At 38.4% G+C, this 27645-nt stretch overlaps 1 protein-coding gene across 1 annotated transcript in view; it reads right to left on the bottom strand.

Annotated features, from left to right (window-relative positions):
- ANGPT1 (angiopoietin 1) overlaps positions 1-27645 on the bottom strand; it is a 172930-nt gene that overhangs the window by 134415 nt on the left and 10870 nt on the right. The window lies entirely within an intron of this gene.

The raw sequence follows: 27645 nt of genomic DNA, 5'->3' as shown, positions 1-27645 counted from the left end.
TCTGATGAGCATTACACGCCTAATTAATAAAGAAAAAGAAGAAGTATACACTTGATTTGACTCCAGATTCAGATTTAACTTTGTACAAATATTCTGGTATTATTCTAACTTTCTTGTTCCCCTGAACTTCCTGCTCAGACTGGAAATGGAAGGCCCAGACAGTTCTTGTCTTCTCAAGGGATTTTCAGAGAAATTCTGAAGAAAAGAACATTCATGTTTTCGAAGTTGGCGCTGACATTCCACTATAAATTATAGATCATCCATGATTCTTAACAGTGAGATGGACTGGACAAAATCCATAAGAATTAGCATTAAAGGCAAAAAAATCTTTGTACTCAACAGAGGAAAATTGGGACTGAGATGCCTGCTTAAGATTTGTATGAGAAATTCCATAACTTTCCATTATTTTCTTCGAACAGGAACATATGTTAATAGGAATGGCGTATTTTATCATGGAGTCAAACTCTACACCCTATGGATAAGCAAAGACAAAAACATCTCTCAGAAATCAATTTTACCAAAGTATAACTTGATTCTATTTTACTCTGATCCACCTTTGTTCTTTACAGGGTTTAACTGCCATTTTACGTGTACTGAGTACACTTTTGGTTCAGAATAAACTTTTGGCACTATTTTTAATGTCTATTTTTCCGATTTATTTGTTCATAGCCTTTGTCTAAAGAATTGTTGAAAAGTATCAAACAAAAGTAAGTTAGCTTCACATCAGCACACAAAGGTCCTCATCCACTGAAAAACATTGAAAACCACTGTGCTTTGGAAATCTCAAAAGTTTAAAATACTCTTAGGTAAGCGAAAAAGGAGAATGGATTTACAAATGCTTACTCAATTATAAAGTCGCTCAGCTCAGCTCATTACCAGTTAATTATTAAATGAACATTACAGTCATTCTTTAGCTGAGATATTTGGGAAGCAGATGGCTCCTATCAACAGAGCTAAAAATAAAGGCCAGCTTCAGAAACATCTGGTACTGTCAACTGTCAGAAACAATGCCAAGCTTCAAAATTCAAATACAGTCGTGGAGTTTGAGTGCTTCTGTCCCTAAGTTTTTGACTGAAAAGAACCAAAGGAAAGTTCTAGCTATGAAATTTGATCTGGAATCAAAATTCAAACTTTCCTCAAGGTATTTGTCCAAATTGAGACCAAAGCATTTTTTCCCTTGGCTTTTACCTACCACAGCTAAATACCAAAATACAGATAAATCTGTCGCTTCATATTTGATCTTATGATTGAAATTAAAAAGTGCAATTTGAGGATTTTGTTATGTTGCCTTTTTGCAATTGCACGTCACAAAAGCTTTTTGTCAGGTTCCTGAGCCTAATCTCACTAAATCTTTCAACCATCTCTCGAGTCACTGCAGTTTTCATAAAAATTTTCTGATAGAAGGGAAGAGAGTATTATTTAGCTTGTTAATATTTGCTTAGTCTCTAATTAATTTTATGGTAAGGGACATAAAAACACCCATCAAAATACTATTTAGCTGTTTCAGTGTTCTTTTGTTCTTTTAATTCTATTTCCAAAAGGACAGTCCAGTTTCACCCTAAAAGATGTCAGCCTGAACACCTATGTGTGCAATCACAGAATCACACAGAATCACAGAATCACAGAATCACAGAATGTTAGAGGTTGAAAGGGACCTGTGTGGGTCATCTAGTCCAACAGCTCTGTCAAAGCAGAGTCACCTAGAGCAGGCTGCCCAGGGAGGTTGTGGAGTCTCCTTCTCTGGAGATATTCAAGACCCGCCTGGACAATGTCCTGTGCAGCCTGCTGTAGGTGACCTTGCTTCGGCAGGAAGGTTGGACTAGATGACCCACAGACATCCCTTCCAACCCCTACTATTCTGTGATTCTGTGATTCTGTGACATTGTCCAGGCAGGTCCTAAATATCCTCATAGAAGGAGAATCCACAACTTCCCTGGGCAACCTGTTCCAGTGCTCTGTCACCCTCAGAGGGAAGAAGTTCTTCCTCAAGTTCAGATGGAACTTTCTGTGCTTCAGTTTTTGCCCATTGCCCCTTGTCCTGTCACCGGGCACCACTGAAAAGAGTCTGGAGCCATCTTCCTGACACCCACCCTTCAGATATTTATAAGCATTTCTAAGGTCCCCTCTCAGCCTTCTCTTCTTCAGGCTAAACAAGCCAAGCTCCCTTAGTCTTTCCTTGTAGGAGAGATGCTTCAGTCCCCTCATCATCCTTGTAGCCCTCCGCTGAACTCTCTCCAGTAGTCGTCTCTTTCCAAACAACATCTCCAATTTAAACAATGAATTTCCTGCTGAATCAAAGTCTCCACTTTGGAAATTTCTTTTCAAATAAAACAGAATGGAGGCAGGGGGATACTGATCAGGGTCCATCTGGAAAAATTCTTGTGCTAAAACATCGCTTAGACAAACAATTTCCAGCATGATGCTGCCTGTATAGGGGACAAGTCTTCCAGGAAACTGGAGCACTGAAGAGGGACTCTAGAGCAGTTTTTCTCATTCTTATTATGACTTTTCCCAAAATCTAGATTAATAGTTTGCAACATTGCTGTCCTGGAGATGCTCTGGAAAAAACTTCCTAGGAACACAGAGATTTGAATTACAACATTTATCACACTGTGGCATCTAAAATATTAAGGTACTTCCAAATTTAGCATTAGAAAGTTTCATGTACTTGTGATAATGCTGTGTAGGAAACACAGATATTTCAGTGGTTGTTTTTCAGCTTTTTACGGATTTACAAATGCCATTGAATAATTATTAACTCTTTTCTGAAAAAAAAATAAGGATTTAAGAGGGAGGTCAATTTTCCTTGTTTGATTTTATTTTAGATTTTTCTTTTTATTCTATAGTGAATGAAGGTTGCATATCCATACTTTTTCCCCTAAAAATATCAGTGACTGGTCAGTTAATTTTGTTTCTACATGAAAGGAAATAGTTTTTTCCTGATATGGTAATTCCAAGAAATTAGGATTTCTGGGGAAAAAAAAGACAAAGAAAAAAAATTTTTACACTTATTCTTGAACAAGCAACACTGGAAACTGCAATCCTCTACATGCAAATTCTTATACACTAATTATGAAGCAATACTGTGAAATAAAAGAACTCTCCTTTTAATCAGTGTTGAATTTCCTAGCATATTTTGAAGAGTGCGGTTACTATTCATTCATCTCAAGTTTTCTGACAGCTGGATTTAAATTATGTATTTGCAACCTTTCTTAAATAAAAATAAAAACAACGCAAAACCCCGAGCAAAATAACCCCACACAACTTCGATGCTTCTTTGGACCATAGAATCATAGAACAGAATCATACAATAGTTTAGATTGGAAAGGACCTTATAGATCTTCTATTTCCACCCCCCCTGCCTTGGGCAGGGACACCTTCTACTAGACCAGGTTGCTCAAAGCTCCATCCAGCCATATCTGAGATTCACCTGAACAGTAACAAATTAACTGTGATAATTATCAATATACACTAAATTTCACATATTTTGCAGCCAAGCATTAATTCCAGAACTGGTCAAAAGAAGAGTGTAAGATGGACTAACCTTGCACTGTAAAAGAAGCTCTGGGCACCCTCTTGCGGTTTCTCACTTGTCTTCTGTTAACTTAGTGTGTCTGAACACTCTCTACCTTCTTGTCTCCCCCTTATTCAGAGTTAAATGCACTGGTCAAGACAACTAGTAATTTGTCAGTACTACCCAACTGTCCAGCTGATGTGAGAAGGTACGAGGTGCTGTATGCTGCCACAGTCCCTGGTCAGTACTATGTTCAGGTGACTCCGTGACTGCCACGCTTGTCACTGCTAGAAACCACACAAGAGAGCCATCGGTCTCTCCTGTGCCACTCCATCCACAACTGCACACTACCCAGGATATTAAATAAAAAGTCTTTTAAGACTTGCAGGTTCATTTTTTTGTTTATTTTTTGTTTCCCTTGGTGTTGTCTGCAAATGTCAAGTGCAATTCTAATTACAGGGGTTTGCAACTATTTTTTAAATGTTCCTTTACTGACACAGAAACCATGCTGACAGCACACGTGAAAGCTGGCACAATATGTAGTGCTGTCCAGAAAGTCCTCTCCTTGCTGTCCCAGCTCACATGAGACAGTCCCCTGAGACCAGCCTTATTGTGTATCCCTCAGAGCTCTTCTTTTTACAGCCAGTGGATGTGTGAAGTCCCATGCAGCTTTGCTGGGGAGTGACTATAGAGGTGACTGGAAGTTCTACCACCTCCAATTTGAAACATTTATTTTGACTTTTTTTCACTCAACAGAGTATGCCTCAGGCCTGAGCTCTGGTGGTCTAGTAATTAACACTGCTGTCTAGAGTTTTATGATATTGGTATTCCGTTTTCTACTTTACCACAGAATTCCTGTGTCCCTGAGAAAATCCCTTAATCTATTATTCCCTCAATACCACAGAGAAAACAATGCTGTTCTTCCTGAGCGAGGGTGTCAAAAGGACAGTTCTGCCCCTTCTCAGAGAAGCAAGTATGGCACCATGGCACTTGGATAGGCAGAAAAATGGAATTTTATTAACTCATTGAATAAGTTGGGACATTCATTGTCACACAAAGTAGTATGTGGAAGACAAAAAGGCCATTTTGTTTGCCACAGAAGACATGAAATTGTAGAATCTTTTGTATGTGGATATTTCATTTCATATTGTTTTTTTAACATAAGATTTTTTAAAAGTTCTGAATATTTCCTCACCATAGACTAAATCCCTAATAAAAATACAACACTGATGCGATTGCACAAGTGCAATTATCTGTGGAAAGTTAAAACAAATCTGTAAGTATCCTTCAGCCAATAAACTCAACGACTTCAGCTGCGAAAGGATTTTTTAAGGTAGCTTTGCCTCACCCTGCTTCATCGCAATCTGGTCATGCTCGGTACCTAAAAAGCATACTGGCACACCTCAGATGGTGGGACACAAGTTCTGGCCTGATACCCTTTGGAAGTTGCATTGTTCAGTCTCCCCAGATCCCCTGACTACTGGCAGTTTCACTTAGATGAAAAAAAGTCCTAATTTGTATTCAGTCCCTTTATTTTAAAGCGTTAGGTCTTTTGGACACGCAAATAATGCAGCACTGAGTTTGGACTTTTTGTTTCAAGAAGAGGTGTTGGATTTTCAGAATTAGGGACTGAAGGGACCTAAGTGCTGGGGGGGTTTTGACCAAGAACTCCATTAAACTCCAAGGGACTCTTTGAATGAAGCAAAATTATATCAGTGTCCTGTCAAGGATGCTGGCGTGTATCTATTTCCTAAAGCTGAATATTTGCAAAGTGTGTAACACCCAACATCTGATCATTAGTAACTTATCTTAATATTTTAAAATTATTAATAGCATGCTACAGATGTTTACATACTAAGAAGAAACAGAAAATAAATTACATAATACACAGTTTACAGATTGCTATAATGAGGCCTCAGCCAGTTCAGATGACTCCTACTTATCTCTTCTGCTTGCCTCTCATGATGGTATGGCTGGCAGTGGGAACAAGGCGACAGTAGCAGGTAATGTGTACATTGACTTAGCAAGACTTTCAGCCTACCCTCCTAGTAGCCATACTGGAGAGGAGGGGACTGGATATGTGGGCTAAGAGGCGGGAGAAGGACTGGCTGGTCTGCTTCAGCTAAAATCTAACTGATGGATGGCTGCAAGTGCTGTTCCTCAGGGTCCCTACTGGAGGATGATACTTCTTGGTGTCTTAATTATCAACTAGTAAAAACAAATTAAATGCATCTTTTGCAGATTTTCAGACAACACCAAACTCGAGGAGCAGTTGACATGTGGGAAGACAGGACTGCTGTTCAGAGCGACCCGAGCAGGTGGGAGGTATGAGCTGACAGAAACCTAAGAAGGTTCAAGATCGGTGGATGCAAAATCATTCACCCTGGAACGGACAGTCCAGTGCATTACTGCAGGATGGAGGTCAACTGGCTGTGGAGCAGCTCTGCAGAGGAGGCCCTGGGAGTCGTGGTGGAGTTGCACGAGAGGCTGACCTTGCAGCGATGAAGGCCAGCCATAAGCACATTAAAAGAACATAGGCTACAGGCTAAGAGGCTTCCTCGGCATTTGGCACTTGACAGCAAAAGCACCTGAACTATTTGGAACTCATGAGACCACATCTGGAGCCCTGTATCCAATTTAGGCTCCCCAGCACAAGAAAGTCATTTACAAACTAGAGCAGTAGTCTTCAAGTAGACCCATGGTAGCAGAGAAAAGACTATGTAACCTGGGAATTTGGAGCAAATTAATTGAAACTCTTATGCTAAACTACCTTTGAATTCCAAATTTCCATTTTTCCTGAGATGTATTTGATGTTATAATCTACATCTTTTCTGTTTCCACAGGCTAGCCACATACTTCACTTTAGACAACTACATTATGGTACAATTTTCAATATATCTTTAGGTGCCTAATTAGTGTTATCATACATAGCTAAAGCATATGCTCACACGTGCTCAAGAGAGAAAGGCGATTAGAAATAAAAGGAAACCGAAACAAATTAACAAAAAAAAATCTAATACAGAGAGAAAGAAGGAACAAAGGAAATCCTGAAATCAGTACTTGGATTAAGAGATTATTTGCTCTCTTCACATGGATAAATCTTTTTTCTTTCTTCTTCAGAGTAATTAGCTCTCTTAAAAATAAAACAAAATGCTTTCAATACATCCCCTTCACAGAATGATATTATTTCCTTCAAAAATCTCCCCTTCTAGATCAGATATTCATTCTCATGTTCTTGGACCATGAATTGTATGCAATTAAATATGGTTTTCAATCTGTTATCAAAGTAAATTGAGTAACTGAACTGTTAATTGATGTAAACCCGTTTGCTGAAGTTTCCTTCCTTTGTAATGCCTTAGTTTCTTCTGTTGGGTGAGTAACATGGTTGTGCTACTCATCTGTTGAGTAGTTGTAGTCCTGTGCTGTCTTCAAGCAAATGCACTGTATCATTGCACAGCTACGAAATTGCAATATTTAATGTGTTTTTTAATTGAAGTAATCAAAAGACATTTTTTTCGTAACAATGCAGTACGTCCTTTTACTAAAGCAATACAACAATTGTTTGGAAGAATTGTGACATGATTTCAACAAAATGCATACAGGTTTATGAAATATGAAAACTTTTCCTCACCTAGTTTAAAGTTTTGTGAATGGTTATTGCATGCTTAAGCAAACCTCAAATTTAGTATTTAATATATATTAAAGAACATTGCCTGACATAGCAATCTTATTGTTTGGAATTCAAAACAAGAATATTCTGCTTGCCAATGGCTTGGCCAAATATGTCACAAATATAATCAGTAGGAGTTTTTGAAGTAATCTGTGTTTTAAATAGTTGATTTCTCATTCATACACATAAGAATATCTTGTATTTTCAATCCCAGTGTAAAGCATGGGAACTTTTCAAATCTGGAAAATGTTACACAGGACACAAAACCTCTAGTGACCATCAAATACTATAACTATTGATTTTTACTCTTTATCTTTTATTAAACATGTGAAAAGGCTCAAAATTTCACAAGCCCGTAGGAGTGGTGGAGGGAAAACAAAAGAGACAAGGAAGGTGGAACAGGCTGTAGGGGAAAAACTGGACCTCGGATTTAAACGCAAGCTAAATTTAGCAAGTAAGCACTCCAGCTATCCCTTCATCAGAGCTTCCTTCTACTTTTGCTTCTTTGACCACATTTGACCACATTAAGAAAAGCTATCCCCACTCTAGACAACGAGATTGAAAATGAAAGCAGTGATAGAAGACAGTAAGTGAGAAATTTTTAGTGAGAAAAAAGTTAGGCGCAGACGAGTGATAAATTCTGGAGCATCCTGAGATATTCCAGCAGCATGTAACTGCACCCTTTCCATTTATATACGCTTACTTCCGATTACATTTATGTAACTTTTGCAATTTATGTATTTTTTTTCTAGCATAAATCTTTTCTTTTTTTTAAGTGACATTGACTTTAATGCATAAATTACTCTGCATAAAAGATTTTTCTTAAATGTTTCTATCCCCCAAATATAACTGAGTGTAAAGTTTTTCAGGGATATGTTTTCAAAACAGCCAGTTGTTAAAATCACTTGGGTGTAACAGGTATCTGTCACCTAACTATAACAGATTTTATCTATCTTGAAATGAAATCACAGTTGAAAGTCTGCCGTTACAATAAAGCTGGTAACACTAGGAGTGACAGATCCATTGGATCCTTTCACGTTGTATCCTTGAAATTTATTTTATTGGCAGAAAGAAATTAGCGTCAAAGCCCTTGCCTGGCTAGCTTCTTGACAAAGACTGACCACCGCTCATCTTCGGGTTCAGCTTTTGGTTCGTTGAATCAAATTCTACTGGAAAATCAACTATTTCAAAAGTGTAAAAACCCTGCAATACTTAAATGGCCATAGTTTCATGACAGCTACAGTAAGTACACAAAGCTTTTTTTTATGGCTATGCTTAGGATGTGGTAAAGTGCTAAATGTGCAAGCAATTATGAACTTGGCACAGTAGCAGTATTTATTTTAAGCTCTACTTGTGCTGCCTTGGTGGAGGATGTTTACTTAACAAGACTCTATTAAACATGCTGAAGACTTTTTGCTCTAAAACATTTTTAATTGATGAAACACAGAAGCAATCAATCATCACAAATGGTAAAGAAAGGCAGACAGGCCCAGGCAAACAGAATAAGATCTGTAGGTGTCTTTTTATCTTTAAAGGGGAAAAAAAAAAGTCTATTTATGCTACTCAATTAAGTGTTTGTGAAAAGAGAAGACTTGATAGTGGTGGAGACTGAAGTCTTTTATTTATTTACAAGCAGGCCATAGTGGTGGGAACTCTTGCATGGTCTCTTGCCTTTCCTATTCAACCTCTGACCTAGTGGACCTTATGAGCTTATCCTCTCTCGTGACGGGAAAAATCCATACTGAGTACACAACCTGTGGGTCTTACTTACCCAAACAATGCTGAATGGTGATGCTTTTCATGCACCATTTGTAAACATATGAAAGCCATTGCACCGCCTCACATTCCTACTCCAGGAAGCAAATCCAGTCTAATCCTGAGCACCAGTAGATGGGAAGTGTTTCTCCAGCCGCCTTCCTTTCAAACCGCATCTGTTCTGAGCTTTCAGATGTTAATTTCTAAATTATGTGCTCATAGATGTGATTTTTAAGTCTATGTTTAAAAGCAATAAAATAGCAGAATGCAATGTAGAAACTGTTACAGAGTGTAGTCTTTCTTTGAAAATGGCGGTATTGACAGCTATTTCGCAATAAAATACTTAAGCTTAAAACACTTGCTCAGACTAAACTTCTCCTGATTTCTGTGGGAACTTTGCCTGAAGGAGAATGGCAGGACTATATCCATAGTAGAAAAAAAACTAAATACTTAAATCATACAAGGAGGTATTCCCAAATGGTATAGTCACTTGTGTGTTTCATAACTGTGAGGTTGAAAGGAAACATATTTGTATTAGCTGTGTGTAAATGTATGTATTTCTTTTCAACTTCACCAGTGTATTTATATTGACTATAACAAGTGATTCAACTTTTTTCTGTAGACAGAAACATAGGTGTACTTATATGTAAATGCATGAATTCATATGTTCATTTATACATATATCCATAACATCTTGCACATGAACAATTTTTTGTACCCTAAAAACAGGAAATGGTGATTTTTCTTCAGTTTCAAAACACAAAATACAGTAAAGACAGTCTGCTTATATGTACATAGAGCTCACTATTTAACTGTAAGATTTTGCCTTGTATTAATATTTTACTTTCTGTTTCTCTTATATATGACTTTCACAGTATTTATGTAAATTGAAATGTCCTTTTACTATCTTCCTAGAAAATTAGAATGCCCTCTGATGTTAAACACTCCTAAATTCTTGTAAAACATACTGAAATTTGTATTGGGAAAGTGATTTAAATTACTGTGGTCTGTTCTAGCAAATGCAACCGTAAATCTTGTCAAAGATCTCTTTGTTATTAAACCTTTCATTTTTTTCTTTATGACAGAGATTGCTGAAATTTTGAGAACTTGATCTGTGGAAGTGAAGAGCAATAGCGCATTTTGTCTCCACCTCTGTTCAGAGTTCAAAAATATTCAAATCTGATTGCAGTTTTCTCAGATGTGAACAAAATTTCATGTATATGATGGATTTTTATGTTACTCAGAAGAATGTAACTTTCTTAAGTTACATGTGTAGTGATCTTCACAGTAGATCAGAGATTGAGATCATAATATGAACAGTATTACATGCTAGTATTTGAGTCAGCAACAATACATGAGAAATTTTTGAGACCTTTGTACTATTTTATTATGGGAAAGTCCTATCATGGAATAATTAGAGATAATGAGTATGATATCTAATTTCAGCTAAAATGGTTTTAAGTACTGATTCATCCTTCTACTTTTTAAAAATGTTATCCACATTTTAAGATGACCTCCCATTGAAGTTTGCAAATGGGTGTGACCCACAAGGGTATTTTCAAGGGCAATATATTTTGGTGTACTGACCAAAATTGAAGATGTAATATAATATTTAGCATAAGCAGAGATAAGTGATTCAGAGCTTTGTTACATATAAACACATAAGCTGTTTGTTCTTTTTAGTTGAAAAATTGTTCAAACCTTATTCTAAATATGTAGTACATATAGGTGCCGTATGAACTATTATATCCATGTTTTATTAAATTAATATAAATATGAATCTTAGGTAGCAGTGAGATAGTTAATTCAATGTTTGTTAACAAAATAATTTTTCAGAAGAATTAGTATCATGTCTGTGTTATCCAAGAATTAGCCTGTATAAAAGCTTATGACATCCCTCATCTCAAAAGAAAAATCAGCCAAATGGACAACGTTCGGTGGAAATACAAATAACATTCTCAAAATCTTTGGTTTTCATGCTATTTTAAAACTATAAATTTCCACTTTTTGGTCTAAAACCATAACTTCTTTTTTCTAAACACACACACAGAGAAAGTGTGATCTGACCCAACTCAATTGATACGTACAAGAATATAACATGAAATGAATTATTACTTCCTTGATACTTTTCAGATTTAGAGAGACCAAAAATTTTACAGGGATTAATTGATTTAATTTCACCTTCTTTTTCTCTGAATGCGTCATGTAAGAGTCTGTGAAACTATTCGTCATAAAGCAAGGAATATTGACCTTTAAATATCCGTCCTCAGGGCAGAACTACCCTCTGCCATTTTTTCTGTGAGCAAAAGTTAAACAAATTCCTCCAAAATCTACCATGTTTCATAAATCTTGACATTACCAAATGGAAGGAGAATGCCAGGTCAATGAATATTCTGTATTTACAAGTGACAGCATAATACTATGCAACCGCATTATAATATTATTTACATTTATCTCCTGTTTTTGGCAGAAGTAAGCAAACAAACCCAACCACTCCAGAACCACTATAACGGTTTCTTGACTTTCAATTCATTCAGCGTGCCAAAACAAGTCAATTATTTGAGCCATTGTGTTTCTCTGACTAACCCCTCATCTGTGGTCTGTGCCTATCACTTTTTCCATACCACAGCAGTAGCAGCATGAGCAGCATGAAGACACACATTGACTACGTCTCTCTCATGGAGCCCTCAAGCACAGATCCCCACCACCTGGGGGTAGCACCCTTTGCTCTGCCGCTCTCCCTCTGAACTCACCTGTGTGTCCTTGCATCCAATGTGCTCCCCCAGTGGGAACACCAGCAGGAGGTTGGGACTCTGGAGCATGCATGGAGCACACCTATCTTACCACCTAGACACAGCCCAGGACTGACTGACTGATATGTCACGAGTAGGACATACCAGTTTTTCCTCCTTAGGAAAAAGTACCAGGGGCATATGAACAACATGTTTTTCACTGCAATCCAATTACAAATTTCTTTGAATGATACCTAAAATAAAACCTATATTTTGCAAAAATATTAAGGAATCTGCATAAACATCTGTGATACATGTGGATTAGCTTATGAATCACAGAAAAGGAAAGAGCAACTTCAAGGGAGGTTTGTGATGGAAAATATTGTGAATCCTTAACTGACAGGACATGACTAGTGACCTGTAAATTAATATGAGCCAATCTGTGTGACCTACGGTGTTATATTCTTCCATTATATAATTTTAAATGTGTTTCCTGTGTCCAAATCCTGCAAGAGTGATAAAAATAAATTTTAAAAGACAAAGTTTTAGGATAAGGACATGCTGGCTAATGTTTAAATATCAGCCACTTAAGAGATAGTTGTTTATTAGCTTTTAAGAAAGATTCAGCTAGGGTCTAGTTCATTGTGATGGAATATTTCCCACTGCAGTACAACAGAAAAGGAAACACATTTTATCTATGACATTCTGAAAAACAGATAAGTTTATTATTGTTGTTTATTTATATACCACCCCACAACTAGCTTCCCCCAAATCCCTGAAGTTTATTTTCCTTGGCAATCATATCTGTTCATGCTTACTCATGTCCTTGTCTGACTTAGCTGTTTATGTCAACTCCCATTCATATTAGCATGATATCAAAAGAAAAGCTTATAGAGAATTACTCTTTTCTAATATGGTCAAGACAAAAATCAGATTTAACTGTCAGACATTGTTGACTTACTGAACATAGTTCATAAAAGAATCTCCTCAGATTAACATCCTCCCTTTAATGTTCCTTAACATAATACAGAAAGTGGCTGCAGAGGAACATATTTTGTAGCTGTTTATTTCAACTGACAGAAAGCAGAACACAAACTTTGTCAATAATGCAAAGAATTCCTAGTCAGTTCCTCTGAAGTTGTAAACTTTTCTAAAAATACAATTAATGATAATCAAATCATTTGACATCTCTTAATGTAGACATTCAGCACAAAGTAAACTCTCGGGAATATTTGGGATTGCTATATTGCTTGTATCACTTTGCTGTTTATGTGTTTTGCAACATTCTGTAAAGCAGGCAAAAGTGAGACCTGAATTGAATAAAATAATATTTTTATAAAGAAGAACAAAGAGCTTTACAAAAAATTTTGCAAAAATACTATTATTAATAATTAGATCAGATTTTCACTTGGTGCTACCTTTCATTTCCCATTTTGTTTTCCACTCAGTATTCGCTTTTTGTTCTCTAACTGCCCAATTAGCTACGTCAACATAAAGCACATTATTAATTTCAGTTCAAAGCTAGTAAGACATTTAGACATCTGCATCTGAAGTGCTGAAGATATAAGGATATAGCCTTGAAAATAATGTCTGAACTGAGAGACTGAGCCAATGTTCTAGTACTTGAGACATGGTACCTATTATTTATCAGGAAACAGTACAGTACTGAAATACGTTTCATTTCTTTGTAGTGTTTAGGTAGTTTGAACTATGACTTGAAAAGATGTGTCTTTATATACTTGGCATCAGGAGCCCAAATATATTATTTTCACAAAAAAATCTAGAAATATTCTTAAAAATCTGTGATTAGGCTTTATATATTCTGTTATATGTCAAAGCTGTGTTGACACCTTTCTGATCGTTATAAATTAGCCCAATGAATACAACGCTCTGACATGAAGTATGAGACTTCACAGACCTTCTCAGCAGCAGAGCACTTACTCCTCTATGTCACACTTTACCAGCGTAGAGGTCAGACTGACTAAGGTTCTTAAATAGGTCTTTTTACATAATTCGAAAGATTACAAAGTTGGTAGAATTTTTGATTAGTAAACTGTGAAAGATAAGACGTTATCTCCGTTTAGAAATATTTTTTGTTAATTAGAAGAATGTAGTTCTCCACTAAAGAGAACCCAGTCAGAACAAGAAAAACCTGTTTAAAAGGGAGAGGACCTTAATATTATCATTGGTCCTTCCATTTACTCTTGTGTGCAATCCTGGATCCACTACAGTCACTGTAGGTTTAGCTGTTGCTTTCACTAACTATGCCCTGTATGTCAATCTGCAGTTTAAGATGTCCTGTAATCACCTGAATTATTTTAAAGCTAACAATGTATGTCCATTGGCCCTTTTGTTTAAAAGATGACTGTAATGAGTCATAAGCATATTCTTAACATTGAACTTTAATGTAAATTTTGCTGAGCAGAATCTTGGGGAAAAAAGTAATAAACATAACAGTTTCTGCTTTGTCTGATACACTTCATTTAGCTATTTATAATATTTTCTCTTTTGCAAAAAAATATTATTTTGGTGTTTCTTTTTTGTATTGATCTTAGCAATTGCACACAGTGACACATAATTCTGGAGGTCTCTACTGCGCAGTAAATATATCTCTACTCTTGGTAATCCAAATGTGTACTGTATTCCTTGCTTTGCCAGCTAAAATAGTGTATGCTAGAAACTCAACCACATCACACATTATTTTTTCCTACCTTTTTTTTAAAGGTCAGCTGGGATCTTTGAATTGGTTGCTGTGCCTCATAGCATTTTTAACTGCTTTCCTGCTCACTGAATTTTAGTTACTTGTCTGGAAAAAAAAAATGAGTTCTAAACCTTTATTTCAAAGGCTGTTTTTCCACTGCACTGTCCTATCCTAAGAGACGTTATTTGAGTTAGCAAGGGTTAACTGACATAGTTAAAGAAAGGGTCTCTCAGGGCCCTGTCCCACTGCAGTGCATGTTTTCAAAGGCAAGACCCCTCTGGTCACACAGGGCTCCTCTTCAGGAGCTCTCCCTTCTTCAGAGAAGGTGGCCTGAGAGACCGAAGCAGTGGCTGGTCTACCAATTCAGGACTGAGAGAGAGAGATGATGACGAAGTTGTTCCTAAACATTGGGTGGCAGCGCTAATACTTTCTGGGAGACCCCCGTGTGCTAGGACAGTGATAGGAATTCAGCACATGCAGTTTTATATGAACAGCCACTGCCTGGCTGATTGGAAGACTCATGAGTCCAAACAGACCAGGCTAAGCAGACAACGTCTAGCCTTTTTTCCCCCTCATATTAGATCATGCACTAGAAAGTTCAGAAAATGTAGAGGCTGGTAAAACAGCAATAAAGTCTGAGAGAAAGACTGTGTCACAAGCTTCCTGGCTCCTCAGGCAAAAAGAAATCTTAAGGATGAAATGCTTTTCCCATAGGATTCTTAGCCCAGATTTTGCACAGTAAAGCAGTTGATACAGTTCTTTCCCAATAACCATTCAAATATTAAGATACAGTAAGCATCTGAATATTTGGAGGCTAATCAAAATTGAACTTCAATTCTGACCTTGTCACTAAAAGTGACTTTCACCCACACAAAGTTCTGGTCATCCTAAGTGCTAAGGAAGGATAACATTCTGAATCTGTAGCCAGACACTAAAGACATATTTTACTCCTTGAGGAAAAAAAAAAAAAAAGAAAGAAAAAATAAGCAAAACCAGTAAATATCCGCATTACTGGAATCCTAACAACCTTGTCACTTTTGTTCCGGAATTCTTTTTCATTTTAGTTTATGTCCATCAATTACACAAACCACAGTCCAGTTTTAAAAAGCAACAAGCCTCATAACCATTACGAAAAGACACAAGCTCAACATGCCAAAGAATCTGTTTATTTCTGAATGAACATCTAATTTGTTTTAAACGAAATCAGTTGCCAAACTCTAACTGATTTTGGGGAAGTAGAATTATGATCATTGTGGAATTCCAACATAAACAAATACTATACACACATCTGCATATATCCTTCTGTGAAAATAACCTCACAGTCATCAAAAATCAAGGACACATCTTGCTCACTAGGGCAAATCCAGACCAAGAGTTGAAATCAAACTTCTCGAGCCTCTGCAAGATACCTCAAATGCTGTTCTTCCACATATCAGTGTTTCCAAAAGAAAAACATCCAGAAAATTGCAGAGTTTAACACTGCTCCAAAACTGTTTCCTCTTAAAACGATTCCAAATTAGTGTTGCAAGAAAGTTTCATGAAGGGAGTTCAAATACAAAATTACAATGGAAACCTGCTTTCCAGTCAGGATTTGTCACCTCCACTTCCAGGCTCCTGTGTGGCCCAGCACAAAGACATTTCCAAGCTCCCAGTTCTGCAAAGAGCCACTGAATCAATTCGCAAGGACCTGTGACCTGGAAAGTCCTGAGATAGCCAGCTGCAAATGTCCATACTCCCAGGTCCTCCAAGGTTAGCAAGCTCTTGGCTCATTTTCAGCCCAGACAGACATGAAGCCAGGAGTTTTGAAGCTCATGGGAGCCATAGCGTCCAAGTGCCAAGGTTTCTGGGTCAGCTTTGACTCCTAGGCACTCTAGCTCCTCCACACCCTTGGGTCTCAGGGAATCCAAGGCCTGCGGCACAATGCCAGCTTGTCAGACTGGCTGTTTCTGAGCCAGGATCGCATTCCCTTTCACAGACAATTATGAATAATAATTCCTGATCAAACAGAAACCTGATTTTAAAATGTTGGAAAATTCTTGGAACTACCTTAAGAATAGAGTAAGAACTGGAAAGTTACCTATAACAGATGAGCAAAGGAAAAAACATTTCAATACGGAAATAAAACTATGCCATAAAGAACAGAGACACTTTAAAAGTTCATCCAATATCAAATTACAATAAATAAAAAGAGAACAAAGAAGAAAGAAAGAAGGCAACTAGGTGGTGCAGAAAAGGTTGAAAAGTAAATGTAATCTCTGTATGGCCCTACAACTGAATAAATTTTTTGCTTCAGTTTTCCAGAAAAATGTTTATATGGAAATTAAGGAGGCAGATGGTTGGTTATTCAACATCTAGAAATGGAAGTTTCTGCACCAAATGAAAATAATCCCCAAGAACTTTGACAAAGGCAAGTGGTCACAAATATTTCCCATCTGAATTCTGAAGGAATTTTTACATTAAATGTAATTTGAGATAGATAAATTTTTATACATTTATCAATTTGGGAGAGTAACCCCCTCGTGTTTGGGCTCACATGGAAACTAGATAGATACATGACAAGACTAGACAGGAAGGAAACTAGACAAGTCCTAGACAAGAAGCAAAATCCAGTTTGTTTGTAAGTATGTTGAAACTAAGATCTAGCTTAGAGCATCTGTGAGATATTTCTGATATCCCCATTGTTGGGAGTTTAGAGACTTTGGGTAAAAAAATACTGATTTTTTGTTCTATTCATATTGGACTAGCTCTTGGAGAGAGTGTGCTGAGCTGGATGTAGCTTTGTTTGATTCTGTATAGCTGCTGTCATGCTTCTTATGCTTAAAGGGGGGAACTATTGAAGAAAGAAGAAAAATGGTCAAAATAACTGTTAATTTTACCTTAGTAGTAACTTCGGTGGTTATACTATTAAAATTCAGAGATAAATGGAGAAAAAGTATAATATCAGTGATCAACAAAGAGATTGTGTTTATTTTAATTTATCCTTCAGAACTGTCATTTCTCCACATGGGACATGCAATACAACTAATTCCCACTTACGTATTTCGGTAGTTCATTCCCTTACATGCTATGTAAAACTGGCTTCACCTAACAAGCTAGCCTTTCCAAACTAGAAGACATTTGAAAAAATTGTAAATCAAAGTATTCTATTATAAATATTTGTATGAACACAGCTTTTCTGAGACCTACAGTAGAAAACGTGGAAACACATGAAGAGTCAGCTAAAATTGTATACAGTATATTAAATGTGTTCAATTCAGCAATACGCACATAATAGCAATATTAAAAACCACACTGCTTTCCTTGATGTGTCTGAAAATCCACACAATGTGGATGGAGGAAAATACATGACAACATGAGATTCACTCATAAAAAATCAATTAAATAGACATATTATCACAGTTTTTTGTTCTGCAGTGAATGACATTTTGCCTAAGAACAAAGTTAAAAATACGTATGAGACAACACAAGAAGAGTGTTCAGGAGTTTGGTCCAAAAGAATCTCTGTGCAGAGACAAATCCCTTTGAAAATGTTCATACTTTGTAACCATTTTACAACAAACTGATCTCTGCTATTATTCCACTGTCTCTGCTAGAGCTACCACAAGCTTGATGCAAAGTGGGTCCATTTGGTCGTTTTTGCACTGAAAATAAGTCCTATTCATGGGTTCAATTTTTGCTTTCAGTTGTAAGTGGAAAAGCAGAAGCAGGTCTATTGATGTGATATGTACTGGAACAAGGCAACTTCCCCCCCAGCTCTGCAGTAGCCCGGTGCCAGACCTGTGCTTTTACTCTGATGCAGGTCTGCAGCCCAGCCTGGGACATGGATACTGCAAGCAAAGAAAATTGATCTCAAAAGCAAAAAGACCAAGCAAATAGCTGAGCATAGATATGTGTGTGAACTGCCTATGTCTTAGGTTCATACAAGGAAGATTCATTCACAATTTCCAGACTGGTAAAGAGTTTAGAAGTCCTGTAGAATGCTTGTTTTAGTCCTCAAAAGAATTATGGGCAGAAAAAAACTATAATAATAAAAGACTGTAGAGAAACTCCCTCATTTTGCAACCTAGAACCTGAATAACAAAGTGGAAGTTTGTTGTCATTGTTGACTTAATAGTCACAAGGCTGCCCTACATACTGTTTGATCTGGGAATGCTCTCATGTTGGACAGCCGTAACATTTCTTAACAGGTCTAAGTTTCAACAGCTGTTGATTCGGTAGCTCCTAAGAAGTGAGCATTGTGGATTGTGCACCCTGATTACTAGTTGTCTGAAAATGTAATCTATGTATGGATTTTCAACAACATAAAACACCCATGTATCTTGTCACAGCCCCTGTGAAAGTCGTATTTTACACATTTCTCCTAACACATTTCTATGTTCTGAATTTACAGGAGCCTCTAGACTTCAAACAACATATATTAAATGCAAAACAAATAAATAATAGCTTTAAAGCTACTGTTAAACTTTGTGATTTTCTTATTGGTGATTAAACAAAGGGTGTCAATGTACACTCTTTATATTAAATAGTACAAGGTCTATACATTTAATCAATAATTTGGAGATGTTTCTAGTATGATTTATACAAGGTGGCACGTGCTCTGTATTTTACCTGACATCACACAGAACCCCAGTGGAGAGTAATTTTTTTGCTAATAAATTATACAGGACATTGTAAGGCATTTTCAATAAATTTCATATTTTACTTTTCGTTTTAAAAGTTAGTGCTGTTATATGTTTCCATAGCTTCTCTGCAGCAATGGGAAGCAATGGGTGGTAATATAACATATAACATAAGTAATATAACAATGCAAGATCTTTTCAGTTCAGGAAAGGTCTTGACTTGCTAAGAAAAGGAAATGACTCTCTTGGTTAAACAACCAGAATTAGGTGTCAAATGGTTTGGCTTTTGCGTGGGTTGTGCTGAGGATACGCTGCTGCACAGCATCACTGCCCCTTTGCGCATCAGGCTGCATGACCAGGGCTGGTCTCTTAACCAAGCCAAAAAAAAAAAAAAAGGCCGCTTGGAAATAGAGTGAGAAAGCATGTGTGCAGGAGCTCTGGACAGCTTAGCTTTTGTTCCAATAAAGAGGGCAAATCCGTTGAGGCATGCGGTTTGATGCATTGAGAATGAGGTTTTGATGTAAGCATGAGCATCCTGATGCCTAGCTGATTTAAATCAACAGTATTCCACCACTCTAATGTTGAGCAGTGTCAGCTTACAGCAGCTACGAAGTTAGCCCATCATTTATTGCCACGAAAAATAAAATTTCTTGACAGCAATGAGATGAGTAACCTAAGAGACAGCTGGATACTTACCCATCTGGATTAGTGTGAAAGGCTTTGAGAACTATCGTATAAACATTGAAGCTGCCTCAAGTCTTAGTTTTATTGCTGGATGTACTTAGATTTCCCAGGTGTCTACAGCCACATCAGCTACCCCTTGTGTACCTTGGGTTTTCCACTGGATAATGAGAACAAAATTAATGCCATGCCCAAGCCTTCTCATTTCTATGAAGCTTGATGTCTGTAAAATGTGTTGAGATCCTAAATACAAAAGGTTACAGAAGTATGAACAATTGTTGACATTATTTTAAAAATGAATGCAAGACTATAAAGCAAGCATAGAGCCTCCTGTCAGTATTAAAGAGAGCTATAATAGATATAGGCACTGAACTGATGGCATGAACACTGCTTCTTCCCTAATGCCAGAGATTAAACCAGCGGAGTCTGATATGCAGTCTTGACTACATCATTGAAATTACTTGAAGTTCTGCTTTTGACTATAGCTAGGATTTCATCCTAGATGCTTTGTTTATATCCAAAAATGTAAAAAAAAAAAAAGAAGAAATAATAATTTGAAAAACAACTACAATATTTTATTCTCATGTTTGTCAGTAATTCTGTAAACTTTGTTCCAAGCTAAAAATTCTGTAGAAGTTTAATGCAATTGCATTTCATCTCTACTAACAACAGATATGCTCCTGCTCATCTGCATTTTGTGCTTAATGTACACTATTCAGCTGTGATGAATGGTGAAGGACAAGTGGTTTAATTTTCATCTTTTTATCTGTGCTCTGAAATTAAAATGCACATACAAAGCCTTCATCACTTGCTTCCAGGCACTAATACTACAGACTAACTTCAGGATTTAAGAACTGGGTAAACCATTTTCTTCCATATACACAACAAATCCCAAAGGAAGGCAACAACAGTCAAATTTTGTTTGGAAAGTAGTTGTTTAATGAAAAATCACTTTGCAAAAAGCACTATACAAAAGAATCACACCGACTTGAATTTCCTCGTTTGTCAGCAAAGATAGCACAAACTGAAAAATGTGAACAGGTTAAAAATTCAAGTCACTTATAATTTTTTTATTTTATATGGTCACCTTCACAGTAAGATTTTTTCCCTGTGTGTTGCAGTGTAGAAACACAAAAGTAAAACGTACATGGGCTTGGTGACTGGCATACAGTATGAAAAGACACCATCCTCAGAAGATGCCAGAGAAATGACATATAGCCCTGTCAGCCAAGTCATGCAGGCTCCAGCAAGTTTGGGAAGAGAGAGCCCTGGTTTTCAGATCATCTCTGCAACAACCAGATATGCATTTCTAGCATCTCACTACAGAGAACAGTGGAATATTATCATGTGTTCAGCATGGATATGATTTTTAGTTTTGCAGCATAATTGCTAAAAGAGCTTTTTCTTAAGCAGTTTGATGATTTTTGTTTCCTTTAGCATGAGCTAGATTAGCCAGCTAAAAATATTTTTCTTAATTATACCAAAAACCAGGGCAGTGGAAGAAAAGTTACAAACAGTTCTCTTTGAACCCAGAAGTCTCTCATTCAGTGGGGACAGTTTGCATGATCTTTTCTGTATCAACAACATTCCACATCCATATTCTCTCTATCTTTTTCAGGAAAAAAAAAAAAGGAACAGCAGAAGCAACTGTTCCCAGATAAACAGGAGCATGCCAAAACAGTGCATCCCTTTTCTAACATCTCCACTGTGCCTGTACATGGACTTCACACTTAGACTTCTCCTTCATATCCCAAGATAATCCTGGAATCTGATTGTCATTTCGCTCAAGTCAGCCCTAAGGCAGCCACTTTGTAACAGTCTGCTGAATTTCTCTTTATCAGCAGTTTTCCACTGACATTTCTTTCAGTTTATGAAAAGCTCAATTTTTTTAAAATAAAAGGAAGATTACTTAGATAGATAGATAGATAGATAGATAGATAGATAGATAGATAGATAGATAGATAGATGGATGGATAGATAGATAGATAAGAAAGAGACAAATGACATTGTTTACCCAAGAATTCTAACCTTATGGCTGAAAACTGTTGCCCTCCGCCACGTGGCTACTGTTACCTGAGGTGTCAGGCCCTCAGGTTGGAAGGTCTCTAACTGGATTACATCTGCGACATAGCAATTCTGTCAAACAAATATATCACGGAAATGGCCAGATAATCTGCAGAAAATGCCAACGAAAAGGATTTTTCTATTTTAGAACGTTTCAGAAAAAGAAACAAAACTATTTCCTGACTGACTTCAGCAAAATAAACACAAAAAACTCTAATGTCCCCTGAAAACATAGGCCAGATAGAATCCGAGACTAGATTTAAATTGAGATCATCTGACTGATCAGTTTGAGGGTTTCTGTTTCAACAGGTATCTCAATTCTTCTTTGGTGTTTTAAGGGACTGGAAAGAGGAATACCGAAAAAACCTGATAGGCAAAGTTGCGTTTATGTTCTTTTTGATGTGAACAAAAAAGGAAATATTGAAGACATCTTTATAAAATTGTTCTCATGAGATGTACATCCCACTTCCAGGCCTGGGAGAAGGCTATGCACATAAAAAAACTGCAAACAGAATTCTATCCTCGAACAAAAATATCTGATCCTGTCCGCTTCTCACAGACTGGGCTGAAGTCTTCTTTCAGCTGCAGCAGATTGACATTGGCATCATTCCACTGATGCCATTGACATGAGTTCTGACATACTGTTGTTGCAGGACTTTCTAAAAGTGGTCTTTTTTGTATTGTAAAACAGCCACTGTGCATGTTATTAGCTGCTATCTTTCTAGACATGCAGAGGAAAGAATCAGCTGGGGACAGAGACCGTACTATCATCTCAGTTCTTGATGTGGTACCCCACAACTTTATGCTGACACAATGCAACAATTGTAGAGCATATTGTGAGGAAGCGCACCATCTGTTTTCCACCTCTGCTTTTCTATAAATAACAGACTTCAGTCTCCATGGGTGCCAGGCTAGCGTTTTGCAACATACCCCTCCAGCCCTTTAAAATTCCTCCTGCCCATCTGGGAATTTCCTGTTCTGACAAATAGGTTTCTCCATTCAGAGCTGAGGTCTGTATCTTACCGTTAAGAAATCCCCTTACATCAGGGCAGAGATGTTTTGGGAGTAGGTGAATCCAGAGAGCCAGTGCCAAGAAGTAGACCTGGAACGTCTGCCACCCGTGAAAGCACCGGGGGAAGGAGGGGGCGAGGGGTCAGCTTCAGCTGGGTGGGCCTGAGGTTGGGAAATGCCCTTTCCTGGGCAGGAACTAAGCTCAGATTTTTACTGCTGATTCATTGTGAGCAGCACTGGGCCAAGCTCCGCAGGAATTCATTATCATCTCACTCCGGGTGAGAGTCAAGAGACTTTTTTTTCAGTTTCTAATCCTCTCGAGGCTATTTAATGATAGTGGTTTGAATTTGTGGAATGTGTTGAAAACCTCCTTTGGGCTCATGTTCCCATAGGAAATTACTGTTTTTTCTAGTCATACTTTTCGGTACAGGCTCATGCTAGCAACACCTGGAAAACATGTGGTAGCAACACCAGACTAAGCCCCATAGCAGCAAACCCCAAATTAATATCCACTCTGACAGAAGAAACACCCAGCATTTCTGACTTCAGATGTGAAGCTGTCTCACAATATAAAGCTTGCATTGCATTATAAGTAGTATTCTAAAAATAATCTCTCTGCAGCTTACTTACAGCCTTTCAGAAGGATTTTACTATGGAAGTGAAAACATGATAGCATTCAAAACCACACTGACACAGCTAACACTGAGGTGTCATCCTGAAACTTAAGAAGAATGGAAATGGGAAATTCACCCTAAAACACATTTCTGGCATTCCATCATGGTGAGTTATAGCCCAGAGAAAAAAAGCAAAGCTAATTCTAGAGACAAAGGACCAAAGGGTAATTTCAGGATCTCTGCGTGATTTCGGCAGCAAATTAGTGAGTAAAAATGTTGAAGTAGTCTTTAAAAATGCGCAAAAAGAGAAAAGATGTCACGTGGTTCATATTTTAAAAATCAAGAATTCATGTCGTATCTTCATGCCCATTAGAGTGCTACAAAAACATTTTCAGTCTTGCTCAATTCTGCTTCTAGAAAATACCCCAGAGGGTCAGTGGCCAAATTACTAGATGTTTCCAAGATGTGTAGGAGTGTTAAATCCTGGATCATGGAACTTTTTGGTTTTTTTTTTCTTCATTTCTAGGGCTCATAATGCAGGTTTTTTGCAGGGAGCGCAGGGAGCACTGGGAGACATTAAGGTAGAAGGTAGTAACTGCTGGGTTTTTTGACTTACTGGTTTAGCATTAAATACAACCAGTAATCTTAGCTTTAAGAACCTGAATTTTAGACAAATTCTTTTATTTCTGTCTCTGCTTAATTTTATAACTCTTTTTAATATTAGTACATCTGTTGCACTTGAAAAGTCAATATATAAACATGTTGTATAACGCTTAAAAACATAATTTATTCACTCACTGTATAAACAACAATAACAAAATATTTTTATGTTTTTAAGACACATCGGTGGCCAGTACAGCATGTGCCATAATGGTTATCACGCACTGGCAAAAAAAAGGTATCTAAGATCATATGATCTCCTAGGTGAAGTGTGCAAGGAATTATAATTCACCTTTTTTTGATACTTGGAGTTGTGATGTTGCTCTCTATAACAAGGCTTCTATAGAAAGTCTCTGGACTTCACATTCTCATCCACTTATCCAAAAGTATAAAATAGATGTGTGCTTGTTTAGAGTAACAGAACAATTCCCACTCAGTTCTATCTCCTGTTGAAGTCTACTGAAAAGTAGTTACATGCTTCTGATAACACTCTCCAACGATGAAACGAAAACAATTATTTTATGAGGGTAAAACTTGTAATGTGCCAGATGTTTCCTGCAAAGTTCTGAGTATCATCAACTCATACCAAGACCCTTGGCACTTTCAGGGTCAAGCTCTTGGATCTTGCAAAACCTATATTTAGCAAGCTTGGGCAAATGTCCTGCTAGTATTTCTGACGTCTAGCTTGTCACAGAGTCTCCATGGTGCTTGCCTGATGCTAGTAAACTGTTCCTTCACTTAATGGTCGAGTATATGCAGCAAACACAGATATTTCTTTTGAGGTTGCAATTGACAGTTGCAGGGGCATTCCTGGTAAGAGAGTGACACGCTGGTGACCACTTGCACTGCCACATGTGGCATTCTGGCTCTACTCAACATTTCAGCTGGAGGATGTCTACATTTCAGATACTTTAACAACCAGCGAAATTAGGAGACTGTGGTTTCCTCTTTAAAACCTGATGCTGAGCATCTTCTTTGCCTCACTCCTGTGTTCTTCTGAAATTTAGAATTTCTTTTTTTTTTTTTTATATAAGTGAAAACAGTCTTACTTGAAATAAAATCTTCCTCAGCTATGATGAGTTTTTCTTCAGCAGACTGTGATACTACTGAAATGCATACTATTATGAACTTTGTAGGGCCACACAGCCAGTAAATAGATAACAGCTACATTGTTTTCAGGCCATATTACCAAACATAGTGCAGTACAGTAGAGTAATTTTTCAAGCTGTTCTGTCACTGCAGGACAAGTTATCGTATTGTGTGTGCTTTGGTGACATGTTGATACCTTGGGCAGCACACAGATTTATGGATTACAACAGCAACCTTTACCCTTCCTGTCAGACTTCAGATGAAATCCCTCTATCAACATCAAATAGACAGACTTCTTGCTCTTAAGCACCACCCCCACCTCCCACCTTATATTTAGCCTTTCCAATCTTTCTCCAGGTCCCTTGCACTTTCTCTGAGATGACCCTTTCCAAGAGGCAATAGTCCGCGGTTATAAACTCATCTTCAGCTTCCTTGGGAGTTACCCGTGTCATGACTATTCTATGGAATTCAAAATCATAAAAGAATATTTGAAAAAGCTACCTGTATTCTTGTTGCATTTACTGTTTACCCGACCCACAAACTCATGACAGATACTTCAGATAGTTTACCCAGGTATCACAAATCCATGGGCCCCGATGGAATGCACCCACGAGTGCTGAGGGTGCTGGCGGATGTCATTGCTGAGCCACTGTCCATCATCTTTGAGAGGTCCTGGAGGAAAGGAGAGGTGCCCGAGGACTGGAGAAAGGCCAATGTCACTCCAATCTTCAAAAAGGGAAAGAAGGAGGACCCAGGGAACTACAGGCCAGTCAGCCTCACCTCCATCCCGGGAAAGCTGATGGAGCAGCTTATCCTGGAGGCCATCATCAAGCAAGTGGAAGAAAAGAAGGTTATCAGGAGTAGTCAGCATGGATTCACCAAAGGGAAATCATGCCTGACCAATCTGATAGCTTTCTACGATGACATGACTGGCTGGGTAGACGAAGGGAGAGCCGTGGATGTTGTCTACCTAGACTTCAGCAAGGCTTTCGACACAGTCTCCCATGATATCCTCCTAGGGAAGCTGAGGAAGTGTGGGCTGGATGAGTGGTCAGTGAAGTGGATAGAGAACTGGCTGAATGGCAGAACTCAGAGGGTTGTCATCAGCGGCGCTGAGTCTAGTTGGAGGCTGGTGACAAGTGGTGTCCCCCAGGGGTCAGTACTGGGCCCAGTCTTGTTTAACTTCTTCATCAACGACCTGGATGAAGAGTTAGAATGTACCCTCAGCAAGTTTGCTGACGACACCAAACTGGGAGGTGTGGTAGATACACCAGAAGGCTGTGCTGCCATTCAGCGTGACCTGGATAGGCTGGAAAGCTGGGCAGAGAGGAACCTGATGAGGTTCAACAAAGGCAAATGCAGGGTCCTGCACCTGGGAAGGAACAACCCCATGCATCAGTACAGGCTTGGGGCAGACTTGCTGGAGAGCAGCTGTGCGGAGAGGGACCTGGGTGTCCTGGTGGACGACAGGTTAACCATGAGCCAGCAGTGTGCCCTGGCTGCCAAGAAAGCCAATGGGATCCTGGGGTGCATCAAGAAGAGTGTGGCTAGCAGGAGGAGGGAGGTTCTCCTTCCCCTCTACACTGCCCTAGGGAGGCCTCATCTGGAGTACTCTGTTCAGTTCTGGGCTCCCCAGTTCAAGAAAGATGAAGAGCTACTGGAGAGAGTCCAGCGGAGGGCTACAAGGATGGTGAGGGGACTGGAGCATCTCCCCTACGAGGAGAGGTTGAGGGAATTGGGCTTGTTCAGCCTGAAGAAGAGAAGGCTGCGAGGGGACCTTATAAATGCCTACAAATATCTGAAGGGTGGGTGTCAGGAGGATGGGGCCAAGCTCTTTTCAGTGGTGCCCAGTGACAGGACAAGGGGCAATGGGCACAAACTGAGGCACAGGAAGTTCCGTCTGAACATGAGGAGGAACTTCTTCCCTCTGAGGGTGACGGAGCACTGGAACAGGCTTCCCAGGGAGGTTGTGGAGTCTCCTTCTCTGGAGATATTCAAGACCCGCCTGGACGGGGTCCTGTGCGGCCTGCTGTAGGTGACCCTGCTTCGGCAGGGGGGTTGGACTAGATGACCCACAGAGGTCCCTTCCAACCCCTACTATTCTGTGATTCTGTGATTCTGTGATCACATTGCGTCTTAAGAGCAGTGTGTACATGCATCCAACGAGGTGCAAGCACTTTGCCAGTGAGGTGAGACGCAGCAACTCAACTAATATCCTGCTTTGAGGGAATTCAGTGGAGTATGAAACAAAGCCAGCTTTCCTAGCAAAACTCAAGTAATCGGGGTTTGACCTCACTTCTCCAACAGGATACTTCTCTGTTGCAGACAGAGCCATGTATTATGACTGCACGGTGACAGGCACAGTGGCTCAAGCAGATCAAGCTATAAAAATTTATCATTTGCCAATGATTATTGAATTAATTCTGCTGTAATCATCCTTCATCTTCAATGATAACCCTTTGATACTTGGCAAACCCCTCTTGCCTGCTGTGCCTCCGCAAATAAGATGACAGTTGTCATGCTTATGCTTCTCTG

This window comes from Opisthocomus hoazin, chromosome 3 (genome assembly GCF_030867145.1).
Source record: "Opisthocomus hoazin isolate bOpiHoa1 chromosome 3, bOpiHoa1.hap1, whole genome shotgun sequence".
In the NCBI taxonomy this organism is placed as follows: Eukaryota; Metazoa; Chordata; class Aves; order Opisthocomiformes; family Opisthocomidae; genus Opisthocomus; species Opisthocomus hoazin.
This window is presented reverse-complemented; position numbering and strand designations above follow the sequence as displayed.